Genomic DNA, 12,531 nt, shown 5'->3' with positions numbered 1-12,531 from the left:
TGCTTGTTCTTAAATAATGCAAATGAACACTTCGAGCAGGTGTACTTATATTCAAAGTTTAATAAAGACCGTGTTAGAAAAAGTGGTTTGTGTACCTTGCTGCTCTCAGGTGCATCTCATATAAAAATAAATGGAGATTTTAATACTTTGAAAACAAATACTGTAGTGACAGCTGAGATTTCTTTCCCTTCCACTTCCTTCCCAGATCATAAATATGAGGAACGCTGTCCCTTTAGGCACAGGCTCCTTTTTTGATGTAACATGAGAAAAGGAATTTAGCTCCCATGTAATTAATTAAGATATGGATATTATTACATATAGTCTTACAAACCACAAAATGTTATTGCCCTTCTATCTGCATTTAAGTTTTCATTCAACACTTGTAATTTCGCTATAGACAATGTAAAGCATTGGCCATTGAGCTGTAGATAAGTCTTTATTAAACTAAAATTAGCCAAAAAATCTGTTTGAGATGAAGGGTATTTTATGCCCTTACTGCTGTGTGTTCTCTGTCAGACTACGGAATATGGCCCCAGGATAAAGGATATTATTTGAGCTATTAGATTAATGCATGCAGAGTAATTATATGTTGTTATATATACTTTGATAGAATCCTTGATTTTAGAGTGAGATTTACTAATTTCCTTTGTCTGACAGACATGTTAGCTTCATTTCAGATGAAACAGTCTCTTACCATGGGAAATGAGTTTTAAAAGGAACGGCCACTTACAACTATTGGTCTTTTGTAATACTGAACAAAATAAAATTTGCTTTTTTTCCTCTTACATTTTACACATGAATACAGCAAAATTGATGTTTTCACTTTTTTATTCTGGAATTTTGTAATGAATGAGCAAAGAACAGTAAAAGGATTGAGGATCAGAAAGCAGAAACAGGTTTAAGTTTTTGCATCTCGGGCAATAGTATCGACTAGTTGGAAGGGAATAATTATTTTCTACTAGCTGTCATGATATGTAATAAAGGTACTAATAGTAGCTTATTGGGGACTATGTAGAATCTGCGGTGACATTGCAGAGAAAATAACATACAATAGTTATGGGAATAATTTTTCATAAAGATAAATAACTTTAAAAAATTCACTTTTTAGCTTTTAGAAATGTTATCTATACATACCACATATATTATTGTCTTGTTAAAATTTTTTATTATAGAAATTATCAAACATGAGAAAGTAGAGAGAATGATATACTTACTGGCCAGTTTTGACAATTACCAACTCTCGTGGTCCATCAAATTTCATTTATATCTTAACACAAGAAATGGATCTGTTATAAATGGGGACATAGGACAGGTAATCAAATAGAATTTTTATATTTGTAATTTTGAGAATACTGTATACTCAGTAGCGTCCAGTATCTAATTAAATCTGAATGGTCAGTTTTTATGTTGTTCATTGATTCTTTAGTGGCATATACATTTTACTTTTTCTGGTGATAGTTTGTGTATTTTACAGCAGGTGCCTAAAGATAGTGTCTCTCAAATTTTGCTGTCTTCAGAAATCACAGGCATTATTGTTAACTACTTTACAGTTTTCAGAATGTATTTACATATGACCTCATTTGATTCTCACAGTAATCTTGTGTGGTGAGTAAGGTAGACAGTTGTACTTTTTTTTTTTCTGGTAGATAAAGTGATTTGTCTAGGCCCTAAGGTCATATAGCTAGCAGCTTTTTTAGCCCAAACTGGACTTTAGGTGGCTTCTAGATTTTGCTCATTGCTCTTCTCATTATACACGTTTATGTAAGTTTATGAAAGTTATGTATGGAAAATCAGTTTTGATCAGAGTAAATTCAATAGAGAAATATGAATAGGTTTGTTTGGGTTGAGCTTTATTAATTCAATCATTACTTATATTTGGTGTAATGCACATAGTTTGTATTTTGATTTACTTAACAACTGAGTGAATGTGAACATATCTGAAATACTGTATTTTTAATATTGTAGATTTTTTTTTAAGTTCAAAGAACTGTTGGTCTAGGGGTGTCTTAAATCTTGGATAAAAATAAAATGTGCTATACTAAAGGCTTCTTCTTTAAATTTCTGCTGTAACTTTTTATGCACTTGTATTTATGCTATAACATGTTTATTACCTAAATCTCTTTGAAATACTGATTTGTTCTGTAATGAAATTTAGTTTAAAAGGTTCCAAATGCGGAGATTTTAGTTCCTGAAATCCAAAGTCTGGTTATAAATCTCGCAAGAAAGATGTGGTTCTCCAACATTAGTGTGCATGAAGAATCACCTGAGGGAGTTACTGAAAGTGCAGATTCCTTGGGGTTGCCCCTGGAATTTTGATTCAGCAGATTTGGGGTGGGGCCAAATGCTGGAGTAGTCTGCATTTTGAGAAACATTGACATTGCATTTATAACTAAGTTAAAGTTACATGGTAGAGATATCTAAATCAGTAGCAAAGCTTGATTTGTTGATGTAGGTGGTTTTTGTGACAATCCTAGAACTGATAAATTGAAAATATTTCTGTTATCTTTGTATGCACAGTCTTTCAGAAGATCCATCTGTGGTTAAGTTACTTATTAAGCACTGTAAACTCTTAGAGAATGTTCTTTTATTTTCACATCTTAATGTCTGCCATTTTCAAATGACTTGGACACCAGGGTTTATATTCAAAAAGAATGCATGCTGTATCCTTACAGTAATGTGTATTTATCCTTTAGTCTAGCTCTTTGTTAGAAGAAAAGATTCGATATTCCTTCAGACTAAAAGGATGTAAGTTAGTGGATAGATAGCTCTCTTTAATTTTAGTCAACAAGCAGTTGATCTTTCAAAAAGAGCAGGTAGATCTTCCAAGAATGTTAGTGATAGCATACTAATTGATAATTCCCTATTTTATGCATTAAAACAGAAGTTACTGCTGTCTCACTTAAATGTTAAATAACAGTTTGTGTAGTTCACCAGTCTACTCTGACTTTTGGAACTGTTTTATCTAATACTATATACCACGTGAATTACTTGCCTTTAATAATTTTCCTCTTTAAGACCAGTTTTGAAATGCAGTTGTTTTTTACTTCATTTATAACAATATAGTAAATAGCCTGTATCTGCATTTAAAATATATTTTATAATAAAATTAATTTCAAAGCAGGTTCATCTCAAGACTGTTGTGAACCTGATTTTGTTTGTTCCAAAATGTAGTCTTGTTGGTTAAACCTTAAGGTATATTTAGGAATCATAGGTTGTAATTTACTAAAGCTTATGTAATCTAAATTAATAAATATTTTTGGTAGAGAGGTCCAAATAAACTATGGGCACAATTTTTTTTTTTTTTTTTTGGCCATATTTTTGAAAGCTATTTTCTATTAAATTTTTCCTAGGACAGTGTTAGCTATTCCAAGTAATATGTGGTGTTTTTAGTTACCTTTTTGGTAAGAATATTTGGTATTTCTAAGTACAATAACTTCCAACAATATGGTTTCTTAAAATATGGGATACCTGCTTTTGTATAAATATTACTGTCACCTGGGCCTCTGAGGGAACAAATAAAGGTAGTTTTGAATGGACCAATGCTTGCTTACACTGTGAAATCTGAGATTACACTGCCTAACTGTAAACTGGCATGACTACTGTACAGACCTGATAAATTTAGGAGTCAAATTTATGTTTTCTGAAAAAATAGGTCTTAAAGATTTGACTATTTAACTTAAAAGATGCTTTTTAAATAATTTTTTATTAGAGATGTGGATCTGTTATTCATTATATTAACCCTGTGAGTGAGTTCTCTCTCAGGAGGATTTTAAATAAATAATCTTACACTCTCAAAACTCTCAGATCTGCTGCTTTAATCTACCTTTCATATTTGTGCCAGAATTTTCTTTTGTTTTTCGATAACCTATTTTAAACCACAGTTTCTTCACTAAAACTTTCATTGTTTTTTTATTTTTCTCTTTATCAAAACACAACTTGACTCTGAAGGCCTTTTATAAAGTAGCTCAGTGTTTTCTAAAGTGTGTTTTAGAATGCTGGTTCCAAAAAATACTAATAGGGATTTCCTGGGGGAGAGAGGCAAAACCACACTCCAGGATATGCTGGTTTATGCAGTTTGGAACTTCTCTGGTACTTTAATGTGCTAATAAGGGCTGAATCTAAATATGTTTAGTGTTTTGTCCTCTCATTTCACAAAACTCCCCTTAGTGGAACATCTCACCTTGTTAACTTTGTGTACCAGGATCACTGTTTTGCACAATTCCAGGAGGTGCTGTTCACATAGAACACAAAATGAGTTGTGTTTTCTGGAGTTGAGAGCTGCGTTGCATACTGTAGTATCGCTGAGTATCCACTGTGTGACTGACTGTCTTAGAGTTTGGCGGTCCCTCATCCTTTTATTGTGAATGTGTATGTGTTTTTCCTCTCACCTGATAGGACCCTTAGGGGCCAGATGCTGTGCTTGATGCCTCTAAGTCCCAGCACTTTGGGAGGCTGGGGCAGGAGGTTCGCTTGAGGCCAGGAGTTTGAGGCTGCCTGGGTGACACAGCAAGAACCTGTTTACCAAACAAAAAAACCAAATTAACTGCCACGTTGAAATTCAGAAGTAGAAAAGTCCTGCCTGTAGAGAAGCTAAATTCTACTGTCCTAGTAACATTCTGTGAAATGTATGTAGCTATCTTCCAGAAGTAAAACATTGTCTTATGAACCCATCTGAGTAAGATTAAAATTTCAAAGGTAAAAAGGTTTTAAAAATCTCCTGGAAAAATTTCCTTAACCTTCTCTGCTTTACCTTAACAGAAGCTACACAATGTCTGAATCCTAAACCAATATGCCAAAAAAACAGTACCTGAACATTTGCTGGATAAAGTTCTATATATCCTCATATAGAACCCATGTCTTATCTCAGTTCTTTTATGTTATCTCCAAATGAATTACTAAGACAAAGGGATAATAAATGGGAAGTGTACAACCCAGAGGACTTCAGACAAGAAAATTAATGAGAGACGATGGGAAAGGGTGGAGTAATGCTGAGTTTTGAAGAATGGGCACATTTAGACAGACCAGAAGACTGAGCATCGTATCATTGCTGCCGTTTCATGAACTGAGAGCTGTTAGCTCATGACCTGCTATACAATCACTGGGCATCAGGAAGAAGAGTAGGTATACGGTTTCTGCTAAAGTGTAGCAATGGGTTATTCTTCCAGCTGCCTTCCGGAGGTCAAGAAAGAAAGCCTGTATTTGACTTTGTCATTTCTATTGAATGCCTGAGTGATACACAGAGTAGTAATTTTAGATATTTAAGTAACTAAAGGTTTATATAACTTTAGTATGTAAGCTGTTATATTAAAAAATGCTTGAAAAAATAAGAGTTGTTCTCTGGAAATAACGTTTTCCTATGATTAGCACAGCTGAGACCCTACAAGTGCACTGCTATTGAGTATTCTCCCAATCTTTTAAATTTTATAGGTCTAATTGTTGGTAAGGTATTGTGAAAGGAGTTCTAAGACTTGTTCCTGCTTTAATTGACGTTGCAATAACAATCATAATAAAATTGTTGGTTAAAGAGTAGCACAGGAGTGGTTTTGGTAGTGAAGAAAATAGAAAGAAATCTGAAGGTAGAGTTGAATGGAATCAGCAAAAGTGAAATGGGCTAGATTAGTTAAGTTGTTTTTCTACTGGGAACTCGTGGATGATCCTGGCATATACTCCATGCTCCCTTGCTAATGTCTAGATTTTTTAAATACCTCTAATACTAAGATTTTTAATTTTTTTGCTATACTTCTGTCCTTTTCTTCTCTATTCATGCTTAAAAGCGAGTAAGTGCTACAACTACTCTTTTTTGTTTGCTTAAAAAGTGACTCATGAACTTAAGGTATTTAAGTGTGGACACTCCTGACAACTAATACTGTAGTGGAGAACTATTGAGTTAAAGGGTACCAGTGCAAATAGGGGGCTGAAAACAAGGAAGGTCAGTCAGTGAATGGGAAAGAAATCTGACAAAGCCTGGGAAACGGAGCTCCTCTAACATCAAACCGTCTGCATGTTGAGTCTCAGAAAAACAAGGATTCACCAGTCAACCCTTTTCTACTTGTACAGTGGATTTAGGGTAAAGTTTATGTTACCCTGTCTTTGGCCAAGCGCAGTGGCGCATGCCTGTAATCCCAGCCCTTTGGGAGACTGAGGCAGGAGGCTCCTGCTTGACCACAGGAGTTTGAGACCAGCCAGGGCAACATGACGAAACCTCATCTCTACTAAAAAAAAATAATAATTGGCCAGGCATGGCGTCGCGTCCTAGCTGCTTGAGAGGCTGAGGCAGTAGGATCGCTTGATTCCAGGCAGTAGAGGTTACAGTGAACTGAGGTTGTGCCACAGCACTGCAGCCTGGGCGACAGAGGGAAGACCCTGTCTCAAAAAATAGGTCACCCTGCCTTTGAGCTTAAGCACTGCTGTTTTTATGTACATCATTTAATGGTGGAACTTGATCACCTCTGGCCCTCCTGCTGACAGCATTCCTTTTGCTGGAAATACCCACCTTTCTCAGAGCTTGTGTCTCCTTTGGTTTTGGTTTTTACGCTGTGATATGTTAAGGACTCACCAGATTTAAATGTGAAATTTATCTTCACCACTAAAAAACCTACTTGTCTTGGATAAATCACTTGGTTTCTTTAACTCCTCAAAAAGTACAAAGTTTTGATTTTTCTCTCTTGGAAATTTGGCTTTTAACAAAATTTGTATAGCAAAAACGGGTTACCCCCTGCCCCCAAACTTTCAACCATTTGTTTTTTTATTCTGTTAGGTTTGCCTTCCAATTTTGTCTTTTAACTACTGTCACCATTTTGACATTTCATCTGTGGTATGCTGTGTTTGATTTATGAAGATAAATACATTTATTGAAAAGCTAAATTATCTAAGATTTCAGTTAAACAAGTGGCGTATTACTGGCATTTAACTCTGCTCCTTGCCAAACATATACTAAAATGAGAATAAGAGAATTCTTTTTTTAAAAAGCCGTAAATCCACAAGGGAGAAGAGAAATCCACACCAAAATTTTAGAAGCAGTCAACTTAGTAGACTCATAAAGCCGAACTCTAAGTAATAGAAAAGCCCAGAAACAAGTCAGTTTATAGAATTCCCTGAGAGCTCAGAGCTGGAAAAACATGGTACCTCTGGTGAAGAGGGGACGGGGGGCAAAATAGGAGGACTGGTTGAAATTTTAGGAATTTGATATCCAGATGTCTTTCCCTCTCTCTAGCTCTGTGATCTCTTTTCCTTCACCCTTGCAGAAGGCTGGAAGCTTACTTTCTCGAGAAGGCTATACACACTGGGAACACAGTTGAAAACCAGGGTACCACACTCAAAACCGAGTGTTTACATATTTATGTCAAGATCACCAGTCTTCTTCCCTCACCCAGCTTTCAGAATTCTGGCCAGAATCGAAGTGTCTTATCTTATCTAACCTGACCAGCTCAAGGTAAAAGACCTCAAGAATCGGACATTGTCTGTGTCTGTCTCCAAAGAAAATGTCCCAGTCAGATCACCCTGCTGTGAAACCCATATTGAATCCAGAACTTCTGTTTAGCTTATTTGTGTCCTTTTTTCTCATAATTGAACAAATTTGTTATAGTCTTATTGAGATGTAATTGGCATAGAAGAAACTTTACACTTAAAGTGAAAAACTTGAGTTCCGAGGCATGTATATATTCTACAGTCGCCACCACAGTCAGGTAATCATTCCCCTAAATTTTTTGTGCCTCCTTATCTACCTTCCCTTCCGCTACCTCAGCTCCTTCTTTCCTCAAGCAGCCCCTGATCTGCTTTCTGTCACTATAGAGTAATTTGACTTTTCTGGAGTTTTATGTACATGGAATCATACAGTATGTGTTCTTTTCTGGTCTGACATTCACTCACCGTCATTGAGGTTCATCCATGTTGTGTATATTAATAGTTCTTGTTATTGCTGATGAGGATTCACTGTATAGATACACCACAATTTGTCCATTCACCTGTTGATGGACATTTTGGTTCCAATAACGTACAGTCTCTTCCTATTATTGAGTTGTAATTTCTTTATATATTCTTGATAAAAGTACTTTAGGAAGCATTTGTGTTTGTGCTGGGCATGGGAAGAAGAATGGTGATAAAAGATATGAGTGGATCACTTGAGGTCAGGAGTTGAAGACCAGCCTGGCCAAAATGGTGAAACTCCATCTTTACTAAAAATACAAAAATTAGCCGGACGTGGTGGCATGCATGGGCCTGTAATCCCCGCTACTAGAGGCTGAAGCAGAATTGCTTGAGCCCAGGAGGCGAGGTAGTGGGCCGAGATAGTGCCACTGCACTCCAACCTGGGCAGCAGAGCGAGACTCTGTCTTGGGGAGTGGGGGAAAGATATATATGAAGCCTAAAAAAGCAAGCAGTAGCTTTGTAAGCATTATTTGTAGAGATGAAGGATTTGAGGGTACTGTTCCTAGGCGCTTCAGATTAGAAAATGGGATGGGAGACTAAAAGGATTGCTGATGTTTAAAAAAAAAAGGGTCGGGGGAGCACTGAGAGGAACACTAATATTTAAACAAACAAGCCTTTTGGATCTGTTTTCCTAAATAGACATTATGCATGTATAAGTTTGTCAAAACTGAAAATGAATACATGTATGAAATAAGTTTAAATGTGTGGATAACCCAGATATGTCATCTGTCATTCATCTTCTGTGTCTTTGTACAGTCGTGTGCAATCTAGATACACAACTCAGTTTTACTTTTGGTAAAATAATCCAGATTTACAAAAGCAGAAGTGAGCAATGTGGACATGAAGGAACATTTCTTTAGTGAAGACAGTCTATGGATAACTCAGGAGTCCCCTTCCTTAATTTCTCCCTCCAGTCATCCTCTACTTTGCAAATCCAGATTCCTCATTCCTTTATTATATAGAACAATTGGTTGCCCGATTTCGTTTCTTGAGTCTTCCCCTGGGATTCTGACGCGCCATACCCCAAGCTCATAAAGACACATAAAGACTTTTTTTTTTTTCCAAATAATTACATATAGCCCACTCCCTGATAAGAGTCTGGTGTATGATTTCTGTTTCTTCATCTGGATAAAGCCAAATTCCATTCCGCTCATTAAATTTCTGTCTTCCTATTAAGGAACTTGATACTTGAATTTCTTCTTGCTTTTTTTTTTTTTTGAAGGAAGTAGAATCTTAGGAAAACAGCAGTCATTTCTTAAGAGATGTTAGAATTTAGAGGGTGGGAAAAAAAGAAAAAAACTAATGTTCTTTTGTTAACATGCCATGAAAAATAGACTAGCTCCAAAACACACTACTTACTTTGACTAAAGGGAATTTAAGATTATTGAATAAAATGAACACCTGTGTAGCTGCCTTCTACCTGCTGGTACTGTTCAAAGCAATTTACACATATTAACCCATTTAAATGAGTGGGTTCTGTGTAATATATGGATGAGGTATTCTCTATAGAAAAAGATGAAAAGGGCTATGCATAGTTTTAAAGGGATACCCTAAAATACAGTGACTTACATAATCTTTTTACCAATTAGAAATATAACACTATTTAATGTTTGGAAAATAGGACAACGTAAAGTGAAACAAATCACTCATAGTCCTACATCTGAGAAATAGCTAGTTTTAACACTTTAATAGTTTTTATCTTTTGAAAAACTTTCCTATTAACATCCTTCAGATGATGTAGGTATAATTGTGTGCTTTTTAGAAACTTTGTATTATTTTCTCATGTCATTAAATTTTTTCATTAACATCATTTTAATAATGTTCTATCCTGTGGCTAGTGCCTTGTTATTGGATGTTTTGATTTTGAATTCTTTTCTGTTAAATGATCTTCCAGTGAGCATCTTTATTTGCAGATGTTTGTCTTCGTTTATGATTGTTTCCCTGTAATTACTGTATTTAAAGGATTTTGGTAGTTTGTGATCTTATGACTAAAATTTTCTTCCAGTCTCCTTTCTCTGTGGCTGGTCAGATTTTGGGGAGTCTGTCTTTTCTTGCTATGTCTATAGTATGTCCCACTCATTTCTAGGTCTCTGCTTTACTTTTCCTAATTTCCATAGCACTTTTAAGAATTCATATTTTATTGTTTACATGTTTGACACCTCCATGAGATGTTCAGTTTGGGAGCAGGGATTGTTCATCTTTCTATCACTCACCCTTGGCACAATGCCCTGTTATACCTGTGAGGTTGTTAATGATTCTTGAATGGGCCTCTTGTGTCTGGTCTTGAGCTTGAATCCACTGACACTGGACTTCTGTAAGATGCTTGTTTTGTCTCTTAGAAACTGTAGTGTGCTTGGGGTGAGAATTTATCACAGATACTGTTTCTTTTAACTTTGAGCTGAATGATATGTCAGGTAAATGACACAAAGATCGGAAATATTTTTGTATAACTGTGTTATATAAATTTAATTTTTTGTGAAACAAGAATTTTACTATCCCTGTTTCTAAAGAGCAGGATAGACTTTACTAAATAGAATAGAATACTAAGATGCGGCCAGTGGAAATGGGTATTATTATTTAAAAATGCCAGTGAGTAGATGTTTTTGTAAAATGTTCCTTAACAGATTAATGTATCTATCTTGTTTTTTTAAATAGAGGAGGAAACTTCAAAAGTTTGACATCTAAACTTAAGTACAACTATAGCTAAAGCGTTAATCCAAAAAATTTAAGTTTCAGTATTGTAAACAAGGTAAAACTTTAGGGAAATTTAAAGGTGTCGTGGCAGGCTCTTTCTGTGACATCACATATGACTTTCTTTTCTTTTTTTAAATTCTCATTTCAAGTAGAAAATTTCAGATTTGAGATAAATATTTTCTTGTAAACAATATTTATATGATTGCTATGGTAGACAGTAACAACTGTGACCTGCTAAGAGGAGAGAGACTTGTTATGCAGAGCTTTAAGTTAGCCTTGCTCAGTGTGTCTGGTGTTCCTTCTTGGTTTCCTTTTTTGTGCAGTGATTCATCAGGTGCTGTATGCTTCCAGAACCAGTGTAAGTGTGTGCACATGTCCCATTCCTGGTCTGTGATCTCTTCTATAATGAATAGGGGTATATTGTTTCCAGCTATTCTTATACAAGTAAAGAAGGAAAGCATTCTAGAATCTGTTGTCAAACTTTCAAACTTCAGTAGTTTTGCTACCATTGTATCCTATTCTTAAAATTCTTTTCTTTTCTTCCTTTTTTTTGGAAACAGCATCTCTTTGTTGTCACCCAGGCTGGAGTGCAATGGCACGATCGTGGCTCACTGCAGCCTCGACCTCTCTGGGCTTAGGTGATCCTCCCACCTTAGCCTCCCAGGTAGCTGGGACTATAGGCGTGTGCCACCATGCCCAGCTAATTTTTGTACTTTTTGTAGAGATAGGGTTTCACCATGTTGCCCAGGCTGGTCTCAAACTCCTGGGCTCAAGCAGTCCCTCCTCCTCAGCCTCCAAAAGTGTTGGGATTACAGGCGTGCGCCTGTCCAGTTCTTAGAATTCTTGATGGTGATCTCTGACCTTCTGTCACAATTGCATTTGGAGGGTTTTCTAAGTTGTGCTGAGCTCTGCTTGTACTTCCGCACACAGCCTAGGTGGCAAGCCAGGCTATCAGTTTTTCATGATGTCAGACTTGCTCCTCCTGTCTCCCTTCCTAAAGTATACCTGTGGCCCTAGATTTAAATTAAATGTTTCCACAAGTGGGAACTGTATTGGTTGAAGGCCTTATTCCTGAGTGGAGGGAAAGTTCCTTTAAGCAGATTCTTTGGCCATGCCCCTTCGATGTGTGTTTGATACCAGGTAACCCCCCTCCCATTAGCAGCTACCTTAGGAAGTTGAAAGGAGGAAACTTTGAGTGGTTTGGGGAATGTGGAGAGATTATAGTTTAATCTAGATCTGCACATGTACAGAAGGAGTTTGAGGTTGTCATTAAAAGTCATAGATTATAGTGGCGTTGGGGATTTTTTTAAATTGAGATGACAGCTGTAAGTGGGATATGAGAGGGAGAGAGACTAGGACAGATTATGTAGTTGAATATAACTTTTTTTATATCTAGTTAGTAGATACACATCTCTCTTTATATATGTATTTGAACATTCAGTGCCATTGTTTCTTTTGGCTACTCAAGTAATTCTTAATTACTTAGAATAGCTGTGGGTGTAGAAGGACGAAATGTATCAAATTAATTGTACCATGACATTCCTCTAATTTTGAGGTCAGTGGAAACCAGTCTTCTTGTCCTGGAATGGAACTTAGTGGACTAATTGCTATCTGGAATGCTACTGAAATGGGGAGGAATCAAAGAGAAAGCAGAAATAGAAGAAGAATGGAGAGAGGTGTAGGATAATTTTTCTCCCAGCCTAAGGCTATTATTTATCCAGTTTCCTGAACCATGTAAAACAAAGTAGAGAACCAGGAAATTGGCAGAAAAGTCTTCTAAGCTGCCAGAAGTTCATGAATCAAGACTCTCAGCGCCTTACTCCACTTTAGGTGTTTACTTGCTGTATTTACTCATATTTTAAATACATTTCGATAATTGGTTTGCCAGCACACTGCAGATGAAAGAGAGCA

General features: G+C 36.2%; 1 protein-coding gene across 9 annotated transcripts in view; it reads left to right on the top strand.

Moving 5' to 3' along the window:
* ATP2B1 (ATPase plasma membrane Ca2+ transporting 1) overlaps positions 1-12,531 on the top strand; it is a 117,986-nt gene that overhangs the window by 3,126 nt on the left and 102,329 nt on the right. The window lies entirely within an intron of this gene.

This window comes from Papio anubis, chromosome 9, assembly GCF_008728515.1.
Source record: "Papio anubis isolate 15944 chromosome 9, Panubis1.0, whole genome shotgun sequence".
In the NCBI taxonomy this organism is placed as follows: Eukaryota; Metazoa; Chordata; class Mammalia; order Primates; family Cercopithecidae; genus Papio; species Papio anubis.
The sequence above is the reverse complement of the archived record's forward strand: the minus strand, read 5'-3'. Positions and strand labels throughout refer to the sequence as shown.